General features: G+C 43.8%; 1 pseudogene; it reads right to left on the minus strand.

The window, feature by feature from the left end:
* Positions 1–10,668: 10,668 nt before the first annotated feature.
* LOC140582519 (U2 spliceosomal RNA) lies at positions 10,669–10,901 on the minus strand (annotated as a pseudogene).
* Positions 10,902–12,274: the final 1,373 nt, after the last annotated feature.

The following is a 12,274-nucleotide window of genomic DNA, read 5'->3' on the forward strand; positions in this document are numbered from 1 at the left end:
TGATTGCAGGTCTTTTTGTTATACTAATAATACTGATATTACAATTTGGAGATGAGAATGTGGATGTAGGGAAAAAGTGGACCCCGGATGGGATTCACCTCACCCGTATAAACGGAGATGCACAACATCCGTTCCTACAGAATTACTGGTACAGATATGTACATGACGCTGTGAAACAAAAAAATCTGTCTAACTGTTATGTTTGCTCTGTCATGCCACACCATAGTGAAGGCCCAACCTTAACCGGGAAACCTATGAACAGATCCCAGGCTAAATGTGCTTCCTCATTCGGAGGCGTCGGATACCAGCACACAGGTATTAAAATAAATGACACAAACCCATATGCCCCAGGGATCGACAATAACACTTGTGATCGACTATTTTGGATTGACTTCAAGGTCACCAAGTCCAATAGTTCATTTCCGTTCCCGGTCCTTATGAATAAAGACCCGAGAACATTCAACCATACTATGTGCTATGACCAAATGAATGGCACAAACCCCCTAGGTAACACTACAAACTGTGATCAAATTGCTGTTTCAGGTGAAGGAGCACCAGTCAACATGTCAGGCCCCAGCAATGGGTCCTATTGGGTGCAAGGCGTAGCCTGGTTGTGTGGTAGCCGTGCTTATTTTGTGTTACCACCCGGCTGGTACGGAGTTTGTGCACCCATTTATGTTTCAGATCACACCTATGTAATAAGTACCGAGGACACAACTAAACGACGTAAACGCAGCACGGAAGAAACCGTGAAACAACATGATAGCGTGTGGGGAACAGATGTCCCCGACGATCAAAAGTTGTGGTCCGAAGGGAAGAAAGTAATACTTGCCTTGTTTCCACAAGTAGGAGTAGGAAAACTACTGCTCCGCGTAGAAACTCTGACCTACAGATTAGGTTTGTTCATGAATGCTTCCATAATAATAGAGCAGCAACAAAATAAAGAATTGGATATAACCCGGCAGATGGTGATACAGAATAGAATGGCACTAGATCTCCTCACTGCAGCGCAGGGAGGGGTGTGTGTACTACTGAATCAAACCTGCTGTACTTATATTCCTGATAATGTACATTCTTCCAACATGACGAATGCCTTGCAAAAGCTGAAAGATCTACGGACGGTGATGACCGAAGAAAAGAGCCAGCAAGGGTTCTCTTGGTTGTCCTGGTTCACCACCGGAGCATGGTGGACCATTCTGATGAAAATATGTGCACCATTTCTGTTGTTTATTATTTTTCTGCTGCTGTATCACTGTGATTCCATGTCTGAAAATGCTGATTAATTCTGCTCTACATTCCGCGTTTCGAGCTCAAGAAAATATGTTGTTGTCCCTTACCCAAAATATGGAGACGGACGAAGAGAAGGATGGAGAGCCCGGAGAGGTGTAACTCACAATGACGGACGGTCCGAAAACCTAAAGGGCGTGGACCACTCCTGAAGCTCGAGGAGACCCTCAGTGTGATTCTGCCTTCTTACAATTAACATGATAAACAGGAGGGACTGTTAGAGTGGAAAATGTATTACTTTTATCATATTAAGTATGTGTGTTAGCAATATGTAATATATATGTATCAGCCCCTGCGTCTAGAGACAGGGCAGAACGAAGTGGTCCCTAGACGCCAAAGGATGAGAGAACAGGAACTATAACTCTGGGTGGGGAATAGGCTTGTCAACATGGCCAAGGAGGCCTACCCTGGGTTGTGTAGCGTTTCCTGATAAACCTTTGTCTGTAAAGGTACTAGCAGTATTAACAGTTTAAACTACGCCCCATGTAAGCCCCTCCCGCCAAGTATAAATAAAGAAGCCAAGGGACTGCCCGGTGTGACACTGAACTGAGGCGCAGATACTGTCTGTTGCATCTAAGTGAGTGGGCACCCTTGCGCAAGTAAAAGATAAGAAGTGTGCTGTCTCTTTAAGTCCTGAGTCCAAGAAGTGCATGTGTGGAGTGGCAAGCGACAGCGCTTCCTCCACACAGGTAACGGTGAGAGGAGGAAAGCTCAAAGCTACGGCGCTTTCCTCCTGCTCCCCAACACGGAGGAAGGCGGGTAAAGAGAGCGGAAAGAGGAGTGAACGGCAACTTAGGGAAATAAACGTATATATCTACATATATATATTTGTGTAGATGTCAACGTTTAGAGCACTGTTTATTTTTTTTGGCCTAAGCATACAATTGCAGCAATTAGTGGATAGAAAGATTTTGGTGCAAGTGCTCTCTTTTGGATATCCTGGTAGGTCAATTTACCTGTTTGAAAATATAGATATAGGGATCATTAGTGTGAAGGAAAAACAGTCAGGATATGAATGCGAACCTTTGCTGATTGTGTGGTTGATTATTTTCTTTACTAATGTATCATTTTTTGTAGTTGTATGTAAAATGCTAAAGCTACCTATAAGGCTACTTGCTAATTGATCGGAATACGTTGACTATGATATGGTGTTATTCAGTTTAGCCACCCTGTTAGTACCATTGCAGGTTGAAATGTTTATAATGTGCATATATAAGTATATACATGTATATGTGTATATTAATGTTATTCAGGAAATCTGTGTATGGCCTAATGTGAATCTGAGATTGCGCTGTATGTTAATGGATGATGGAAAAAAATATAATTTTGTGTGATGTTTAAGTAAGACATCTAACTCTCTGTACTTTGTGTGCAGACTGTTTTTTTTGGATTTGATTCCGTTCCGAATTCAGTATTTTTTCGGCCAAGGAAGATCGCTTGTTTCACAGAGTCGCTCCCTCTGCGTTGAACTGCGCAATGTAACAAGTTTTTTGCAACTGGAGATTTTTTTCTTTCCCAGCGCTTTGTGAAGAAATCCTCAAGTGTTGCAACGGCATCCACCTCCCCAGTGGACACGGGGATCTCCAGCATGCTGCTGTTGCAGCAGAGGCAGGGTCCGAGTGGGCGGCAGTTTGGAAAAAGATTGCAGCCCTCGAAGACAAGGTTCCGGTCCGAGATCTCCATGCTTGCTGGTGCCCTGACTGACCCATATATATCCCGGAGTAGTTCGGAGACCACTGGGACTCCTTTTGTAGTCCCCACTTCAGCTCCAAGCTGTTTCCCGCCCCCTCCTCCTCCTCCTCATCCTCCACCGCCACCTCGTCCTCCTCCACCTGCTAGTATCCAGGGCCCCAAGCAGAGTCATCGTCAGGGAAGTGGCGCAGGACCCACCAAAGGCCCCAACATGGTGGATGTCCTGGCGGAGCTGCCCCGCATTAAACTGCACCCGGTGCTGAGATCGCCAGGTGGGACGCCAGTGCCAAGGAGGGGCTGACACAGGGGACGCCCATGGCCTCAAGAGGACATTACTTCCATCTTATCAAAGGCTCTGGCGGGTGTGGGCGGCCTCCTCTCTTGGGCCGCGGGCTGGGTGGTGCTTGGCTCTGCTGCGCCGTGGTGGGGCCCTGGCGGGCAGTCCGGGGGATCTTGGGACACTGGGGGCCTTCTAGGCGGATTGGGGGGTTCGGTTTGGGCTGGGCGGGGGGGCTCGTCGCCCGTCCTCCCTCTGCGGGCCTCCCTGTACGGGGGTTGGCGCCCCTTTAGTCCCTCGCGGGCTGCTTCCTGGGTTGGGCGGGTGGTTATCTCCGGGGCACATGGCCGTGGGCCCTTGTGCTGGGGGGGCGGCAGGGTGGCCTCGGTTGCCTGGTTTCTCCTGCCTTCGCCTTCGGCCTTGTGGGGGGGTGGGGTGCTGTCGCTTCCCCCGACGGCATCATATGCCAGCACATCCAATGACAAATCAGTTCACACCTACACTTACACATACATATAAGAATGGTTGAGCGATCAGTATCATTATTATTGTTACTTTTTAGCGTGTGTTATAGACATAGGAATTGAAATATACATGTATAAGGGTAGGATCACGTGTGTGTATGCTACATATATATATATATATATATATATATATATATATATATATATATATATATAATACCTATTTGTCACATTATTAATTATAATTATTATTACTGATGTTATAATGTTTGTTGTTTGATGTCCTTGTAATGAGTGTTATTTTTCTTATGGTTGTTTGTATTCTGTATTCCCCTACACATTTTCTCCGTCCCACCTACATTATTAGTTTTATTTTTCCTGTATACCTCTGTTTCCTTTTTTTTTTTTTCTTTTCTCTCCCCATGGTGATTAATGTCTGTTCTCGTTACGATTGTTGTTTCTGTATCCCCCGTTTTTTTTTTTTTTTTTCCTTTCCTCCACGGGACGGGTGAGTTCGGAGCAGCCACACTCTTTGCTCTTGAATTTAGTGTAAAATAAAGTTGTCCTCCGAAGAGGGGGGGTGGTGGTGGGGAATTTAAAAAAGAAAGAAAAAAGGAAAGGGAAAAGAGAAAAAAAAATAAAAAAATCAAAGGCTCTGAAAAAGAAGTTCAGGCACCAGATCCACTCTGATGAGTAGGAGAAGCGGTCCTCTGAGCCCTTAAACTTTTTATACTTATATCATTTTTATACTTAAGACTTATATACTTTATATACTTAAACTTTATATACTTATACTTTATGTACTTATACACTCACCTAAAGGATTATTAGGAACACCATACTAATACGGTGTTTGACCCCCTTTCGCCTTCAGAACTGCCTTAATTCTACGTGGCATTGATTCAACAAGGTGCCGAAAGCATTCTTTAGAAATGTTGGCCCATATTGATAGGATAGCATCTTGCAGTTGATGGAGATTTGTGGGATGCACATCCAGGGCACGAAGCTCCCGTTCCACCACATCCCAAAGATGCTCTATTGGGTTGAGATCTGGTGACTGTGGGGGCCATTTAAGTACAGTGAACTCATTGTCATGTTCAAGAAACCAATTTGAAATGATTCGAGCTTTGTGACATGGTGCATTATCCTGCTGGAAGTAGCCATCAGAGGATGGGTACATGGTGGTCATAAAGGGATGGACATGGTCAGAAACAATGCTCAGGTAGGCCGTGGCATTTAAACGATGCCCAATTGGCACTAAGGGGCCTAAAGTGTACCAAGAAAACATCCCCCACACCATTACACCACCACCACCAGCCGGCACAGTGGTAACAAGGCATGATGGATCCATGTTCTCATTCTGTTTACTCTACCATTTGAATGTCTCAACAGAAATCGAGACTCATCAGACCAGGCAACATTTTTCCAGTCTTCAACTGTCCAATTTTGGTGAGCTTGTGCAAATTGTAGCCTCTTTTCCTATTTGTAGTGGAGATGAGTGGTACCCAGTGGGGTCTTCTGCTGTTGTAGCCCATCCGCCTCAAGGTTGTGCGTGTTGTGGCTTCACAAATGCTTTGCTGCATACCTCGGTTGTAACGAGTGGTTATTTCAGTCAAAGTTGCTCTTCTATCAGCTTGAATCAGTCGGCCCATTCTCCTCTGACCTCTAGCATCAACAAGGCATTTTCGCCCACGGGACTGCCGCATACTGGATGTTTTTCCCTTTTCACACCATTCTTTGTAAACCCTAGAAATGGTTGTGCGTGAAAATCCCAGTAACTGAGCAGATTGTGAAATGAGCAGATTGTGAAATACTCAGACCGGCCCGTCTGGCACCAACAACCATGCCACGCTCAAAATTGATTAAATCACCTTTCTTTCCCATTCTGACATTCAGTTTGGAGTTCAGGAGATTGTCTTGACCAGGACCACACCCCTAAATGCATTGAAACAACTGCCATGTGATTGGTTGATTAGATAATTGCATTAATGAGAAATTGAACAGGTGTTCCTAATAATCCTTTAGGTGAGTGTATACTTTATATGCTTATATTTATATACTTATACTTTGTGTACTGATTATATATACTTATTAATAAATAATATATTTTTATCACTATTATTTTTAAAAGAGTTGCTGATTTTGTAATACTGCTGCAGCATTCTCCACATGCTAATCACTGCCCCACATCGAATTGGCACTTTGATCAGCCATGAATCACTTCACTACCCCCTGTTGAATGTTGCATCGTATGTTGTTAGATATCTCGTAGTAGTATTGCAGTATTTATTTAAATTGAAAATGCTTAAAACAGATCAATTTCTCACAAACACATCTATTCATGAGTGATTTAAACGGCAAGGATGAAAATGATTAGGATTAGCTCTTGCCAAAATAGGGCTTGTAAACTTTTGTGGTACTCAGAATTAACCCAAACAACTATGACTCTATAATCCTCTATAATCACTCTCACTCTGTCACACTTGAATCAAACTCCAGGCCTCGCATGTAATGAGCAAAATTTTCTTCTTTATTCAGCAATCCAGCATAGTGTTCCAACCACACTCGGGGACAATGCGCAATGCACCCCGCACCCAGAAATCAGCAGGTTAATATACTATAAGACGAATTCCCCTATATGGACTTCTAAGTCCTGATTGGTTACCAAACATCTGCAAACCAGGTTTCGAACATACAACAAACATAATACGCCACCTCTATTGGTCTACTTCAAGGATGTTCAGTTTCCAATTCTCGTTAGGCCTAGGCCTCCTATGAGTCCCACACATAAGCCTGTCTATCCAGCCTAGGAAGGAGGGCAAAAACCCTAAACATTAGGGAAATTCCACTCCCAACCCAGCAAAAAGGTGCAACCCCTCCTTTGGTGTCCATGGCTGGCATGGCTCACAATGTTATCAGTAAGGGAAACCCCAACCCTATATTACCTAAATAAAGACTTCAGCGTAAACATATACAACCCTTATGGGTACATAACTTGCTTGTGTGTTCAAATGCTACCATACAACAAACTGCGTCTAGCATAGTATAGCAGCTACATTTCAAGGCTTCCTGCAGGTCCCCTTTCTCCCCCCGGCGATGTTCCCTTCAGCCCAGTTCTCCAAGATCTGTGGCCTGCAAAGCTGGTTCCGTGCAGGTGGCTGTGAGGCAAGGACACACGGCACCATCCCCAAAACAACAAAACCTGAGACACAAGAACAATCCCACAATGCCTCCCAACCCTGGCCTACCATCACTTTAAATTTCCCTTCCACACTTTGAAGTAATGTTAAACATATACTACATAATCCTGAAAAGGAGTGGTCACTAAAATTAAACAGCTCGCAGATCTTCACACTGCAAGAAATGCAAAGATGGAGAAAGCGAAGAACAGTTCACAGCCGGCTGGGCACATTGTCATCATCAAAGATTTTAAGCATGTTTATTTATATAGCACAATTTGGGCACAAGGCAATTCAAAGTGCTTTACAAAGACAAGGATACAATCAAATTAAAATGTCAAAATCACATTTCAAAGATAAGTAAAAGAAATAATAATGAAAATAAATAATTTTATTAATCAATTACAATGAACACATAATAATAAGAAAAAGCCAAAATAAATAAATAGCTAACTGAAAAGACGTCACATTTTAATGACAGAAAATGACTGGTGCTGCACTAGGAAACTCTGACCATGCAACAATTCATCTAATTCCAGCATACAGACAAAATCTGAAAACTGCTAAACCTGTTGTTACTAGAGTGAAACACTGAACATGTGGAGCAGTAGAGCAATTAAAATCATGCTTTGACTCGACAGACTGGAATGTTTTCAAAACTGCTACTAACAGCGTGGATGAATACACGGACACTGTAACATGGCACATAAGCTTCTGCGAGGACTCTCGCATTCCCAAAAAGTCTGTTGTCAGCTATAATAACGACGAACCATGGTTTACAACTGAACTCAGGCAGCTTCCTAAAACAAAAGATGAAGCTTACAGGAGTGGTGACAAAAACCTGTTCAAATTCTACTGCGGGTTTGAAAAGCCACATTCGCGCATCATACAGCCCTCACCTTTTCAATGGCCTTCTTCACACCTGGGTACCTTCACACCTCGCCCACACTATACCCAGCTCACCCCCCCCCCACGTCCAGCCACCTCCCCAGGAGAATCAACGACAGAGATGTAAACAAGATCTTCAGTAGCCAGAATACAAGGAAAGCTCCTGGTTCAGACTCTGTCTCCCCAGCCACTCTGAAGCACTGTGCAGATCAATAGTCACCTGTCTTCACAGATATTTTCAACCAGTCACTGAACCAGTCAGTGACTACAGACTGGTGGCTCTCACATCGGTGGTAATGAAGGCTTTTGAGAGACTTGTGCTGTCATACCTTAAAACCATCACAGACCTATCGCTTGACCCCAGGCTACAGTCTGCCTACAGAACCAACAGACCTGTGGACGATGCAGTTAACACTGGACTCCATTTCTTACTCCGACTTTTGGAGTGCCCTGAGACATATGTTAGGATTCTGTTTGTGGACTTTAGCTTTGCATTTAATACTATTCTATCGGAGCTAATGCGGAATGAACTCTCACAACTGTCCGTGCCTGATCCAAAATAACATGTTATAACCACGATGGCCCAGTTTTACGCTACAATCATTGAGTCCATCGTCACCTCCTCCATCACAGCCTGGTTTGGATCAGCCACTGAACGAGACAAGGCCAGACTGCAACACATCATCCACTCAGCAGAGCGAATAATCGGCAGTAACCTGCTTACCCTCCAGACACTTTACATCACCAGAACCAGGAAACGGGCATACAAAATCTTTGAGGACCCATCTCACCCTGCTCACCACATCTTTCAAGCCTTACCCTCCATGAGAAGACTCATGGCAATCAGAACCAAGACCACAAGACACGCCAAGAGCTTCTCCCCTCAGGTAGTCTCTCTCATTAACCAAACCAGTCTCTGAATGGACGTTCAATTAATCGTCAGCTGCAGTGAAATATCCACCAGCATAACCAGTGAACAACTGATAAACTTCCTCTATGATTATATTCTGCACTCTTGCACATTATGCACACATACTGCAAATTCTGTATACATATTGCACTCTTGCACATATAGTTGACTTGGCTGCTACTTAATAACGGCACCATTTAAGAGCCCTTTAAAATATTATACCATTTATATAGTTTATATTCATACTACAATGATTACTATGTACACACACATATATAAATATCATAATACCATCATTACTACCATTAATAAACTTAATTATCATATAATTATCATATTACCCAATTGCCAGTCTATTGTTTATTACCTTTCTGCATATGTCTTTGCTAAATGTGGGTAACTCTCGCCAGTGTGGGGAAGCAATAAAAAAGGCCAACAGAATGTTGGGTTATATCTCTAGGTGTGTGGAGTTTAAGTCAAGGGAGGTGATGATACACTTATATAATTCCTTGGTAAGACACCACCTAGAATACTGTGTGCAGGTTTGGTCACCATACCTCAAGAAGGACATTGCTGCCTTAGAAAAGGTGCAACGAAGAGCTACGAGAATGATTCCTGGTCTTAGAGGAATGTCTTATGAGGAGAGGTTAGCGGAACTGAATCTGTTTAGCCTTGAGCAAAGGAGACTAAGGGGGGATATGATTCAGGTCTATAAGATTCTAACGGGTCTGGATGCTCTTCAGCCAAATGACTATTTCAATATTAGTCTAAATACTAGAACTCGTGGCCATAAGTGGAAATTAGCGGGAGAAAAATTTGAGGAAGCACTTCTTTACACAGCGTGTAGTTAGAGTATGGAATAGTCTTCCTGCTAGTGTAGCAGAAGCTAAAACCCTGGGTTCCTTTAAATCAGAGCTAGATAAAATTTTAACAACTCTGAGCTATTAGTTAAGTTCTCCCCAAACGAGCTTGATGGGCCGAATGCCCTCCTCTCGTTTGTAAATTTCTTATGTTCTTATGTTCTTTGTAATGTCATGTAAAAGCACCACCAAGGCAAATTCCTTGTATGGAAACATATCTGGATTCCGATTCTACATCCTTCATCAGGACTAGAAAACTTCCATCCAGCGTTGCATTTCACTTTGACGCTGTCGCTTTTGAAACACTTTTCTGTGATCTAGCTCTTGTTTTGGTCGCCGACTATCATCCAACAAAAGGTTCATTTCAGCTCTCCTAATCTGACATAAACCACACTCACAAACACTTTCGGGTTACTGTGTCACCGGGAAGGGATGGACTCCAGTCGGGATGGGTTTCCAGCATTTCCTATCCTGGCTGTTCTCTTTAGGGACAAACACAGGAATGGAGTCTAGTGATCACACCGGAACTTGACTTACCTGAACGGAGATGTATGGAGCAGACTCTCATATGCGCAGGGATGCTCTGGAATGCAAGGTCTTTACTACCCACCGCTATAAGCTACGCCATCCGACGCCATTTCGTCAACTCTTCCACTTTTGCTCTTGTCTTTTCCAATCCAGAAAAGAGAAGAAACGTATACCGGTCCTGAAGACCGAAGAGAGACCCGAGTCGATATGGGGCTGCCGCTTAGCGGGTCGCCGTTAGCCGGGCCTCCGTGACGCCCCCGCTCAGAGTAGAATGCCCAGGGGCGTCGCAGCCACCGGCGTCCTCCCTGTCCTCCTGTCCTCTCAAAAAACAGCAATCATTTAAACAAACATGAGGGAAAATTCAAAAGGCAAAGATGAAGTCATGCCTTACCTCAGCACAGCTGCCCACCGCACAAACGACAGCGTGTCACCTTACTTTAAAAAAAAAGAAAAATTGGGGCCGCGCACGGACAGGGCCCCTCCCTCACACCACATGCGGCTAATTAGTTGGCCATCCAGAGGCACTCAGTCTATTAGTCACCCATTCAGTCAGTCAGTTCTGCCTTTCAACAACAGGGGGCAGTAGAGGTGCACCGTTCCCGGAAGCACTGCAATACCGGGTCGATGCCTGGAGCAGATGGGGCAAGCCCCACTTCCGGCTCCCTGTTCCAAAAATCCGTTTAATATGTGGTCCCCTCCATGGGGGACGTATCAAAATAACCTTTTCATACCAAAACAAAATGTAAATCAGCTCAAATACATGAATAATAAATATTATGCTTGTACTACTTACATTAACACATAATCACAATCTATAAGGCTGAAACATTCCCACACTATGCAAATCATGCCAACACAGTACAATAAGACTTTCAAAGATAATATTAAACAAACACCCACAGAGTGTTCCAAAGTGCATTTTGCAATGTCTATACTTTGAATGTCAAATTACAAACTTCACATAAATCTAAAGTACACTAAGATTAAGATGAGTTTGTTACCAAACCAAATATATAAGAAATAATTTATTTGCCAGGAATTAAGTTTATGATATTGAATGAAATGTGTGAGCATGCCCCAGTTAGTGAAAGTGTGTCCCCTACCCCAAGACTCCAGAGGGTTAAAAAGGAACACATCCGCAGACTTCCAAGCTCTGCACTAGGGCTGAACGATATTCTGTTTTGACATCGACATCGCGATGTGCGCGTGAGCGATAGTCACATCGCCGGAACATACGATGTGAAGGGTAGAAGCCCATTGTGTATTAAGAGAACGGTAGCACACAGTAAACACGAGTTTGTTGTATGGCTTGTTGCTGGGGTGACATGCACGTTCCGCGTGCCTGCACAGTGATTGGTTCGCTGTGTCGCTGCTCACCGCTCACAGCCAACATTCACTGCTAAAAATGCGCGACGAAGAGGATCCGCCGCAAAAAAATGATTTCGTACCAAAAAGAAAGTCGAAATCATCTATTTGGGACTATTTCGGCTACAAAAAGGAGGATGTTGACCAAAAAGAGGTACTTTGCATGGAGTGTCATAAAGTTGTGGCCACAAAACATGGAAACACCACCAATTTGTCTGATCACTTAAAACGGCACCACAAAGCTCTTTACAACGAATACAAAGCCAAATCTGGATGTCAACCAAAACAAACAAATGTTTGTGATGCCTTTGCCAGTGTGACACCTTACCAGAAAGGCTCTCAATGACAGAAAGAAATAACAGACGCAATAACGTTTCATATCGCTAAAGATATGTTGCCATTAAATACCGTCGCCAAAGAGGGATTTAAGAAAATGATCCGAACGCTTGACAGGCGGTATGTTATACCATCCCGCACATATTTTTCCCAAGTTGCGATAAAAGAGCTGTATGAAAAATGCAAATCTAAGATTGAAGCAGAACTGTCGCACGTGGAATACTATGCAACTACAACAGACTTGTGGTCCAGCAGGACAACGGAGCCCTACATGAGTCTGACGGTCCATTTCATCGCAGAGGACTTCGAGCTAAAAAGTCGCTGTTTGCAGACGGCATTTTTCCCGGAAAGTCATACAGCCGAGAATGTCGCAGAGGCCCTGAGAGAAGCGGTGTCCGCTTGGGGCTTAGATGAGACACGTCAAGTCTGTATAACAACAGATAATGCAGCGAACATGGTGAAAGCTGCCGATCTGAACAAGTGGACCA

The sequence above is a fragment of the Paramormyrops kingsleyae genome, chromosome 24 (genome assembly GCF_048594095.1).
Source record: "Paramormyrops kingsleyae isolate MSU_618 chromosome 24, PKINGS_0.4, whole genome shotgun sequence".
Taxonomy (NCBI): domain Eukaryota; kingdom Metazoa; phylum Chordata; class Actinopteri; order Osteoglossiformes; family Mormyridae; genus Paramormyrops; species Paramormyrops kingsleyae.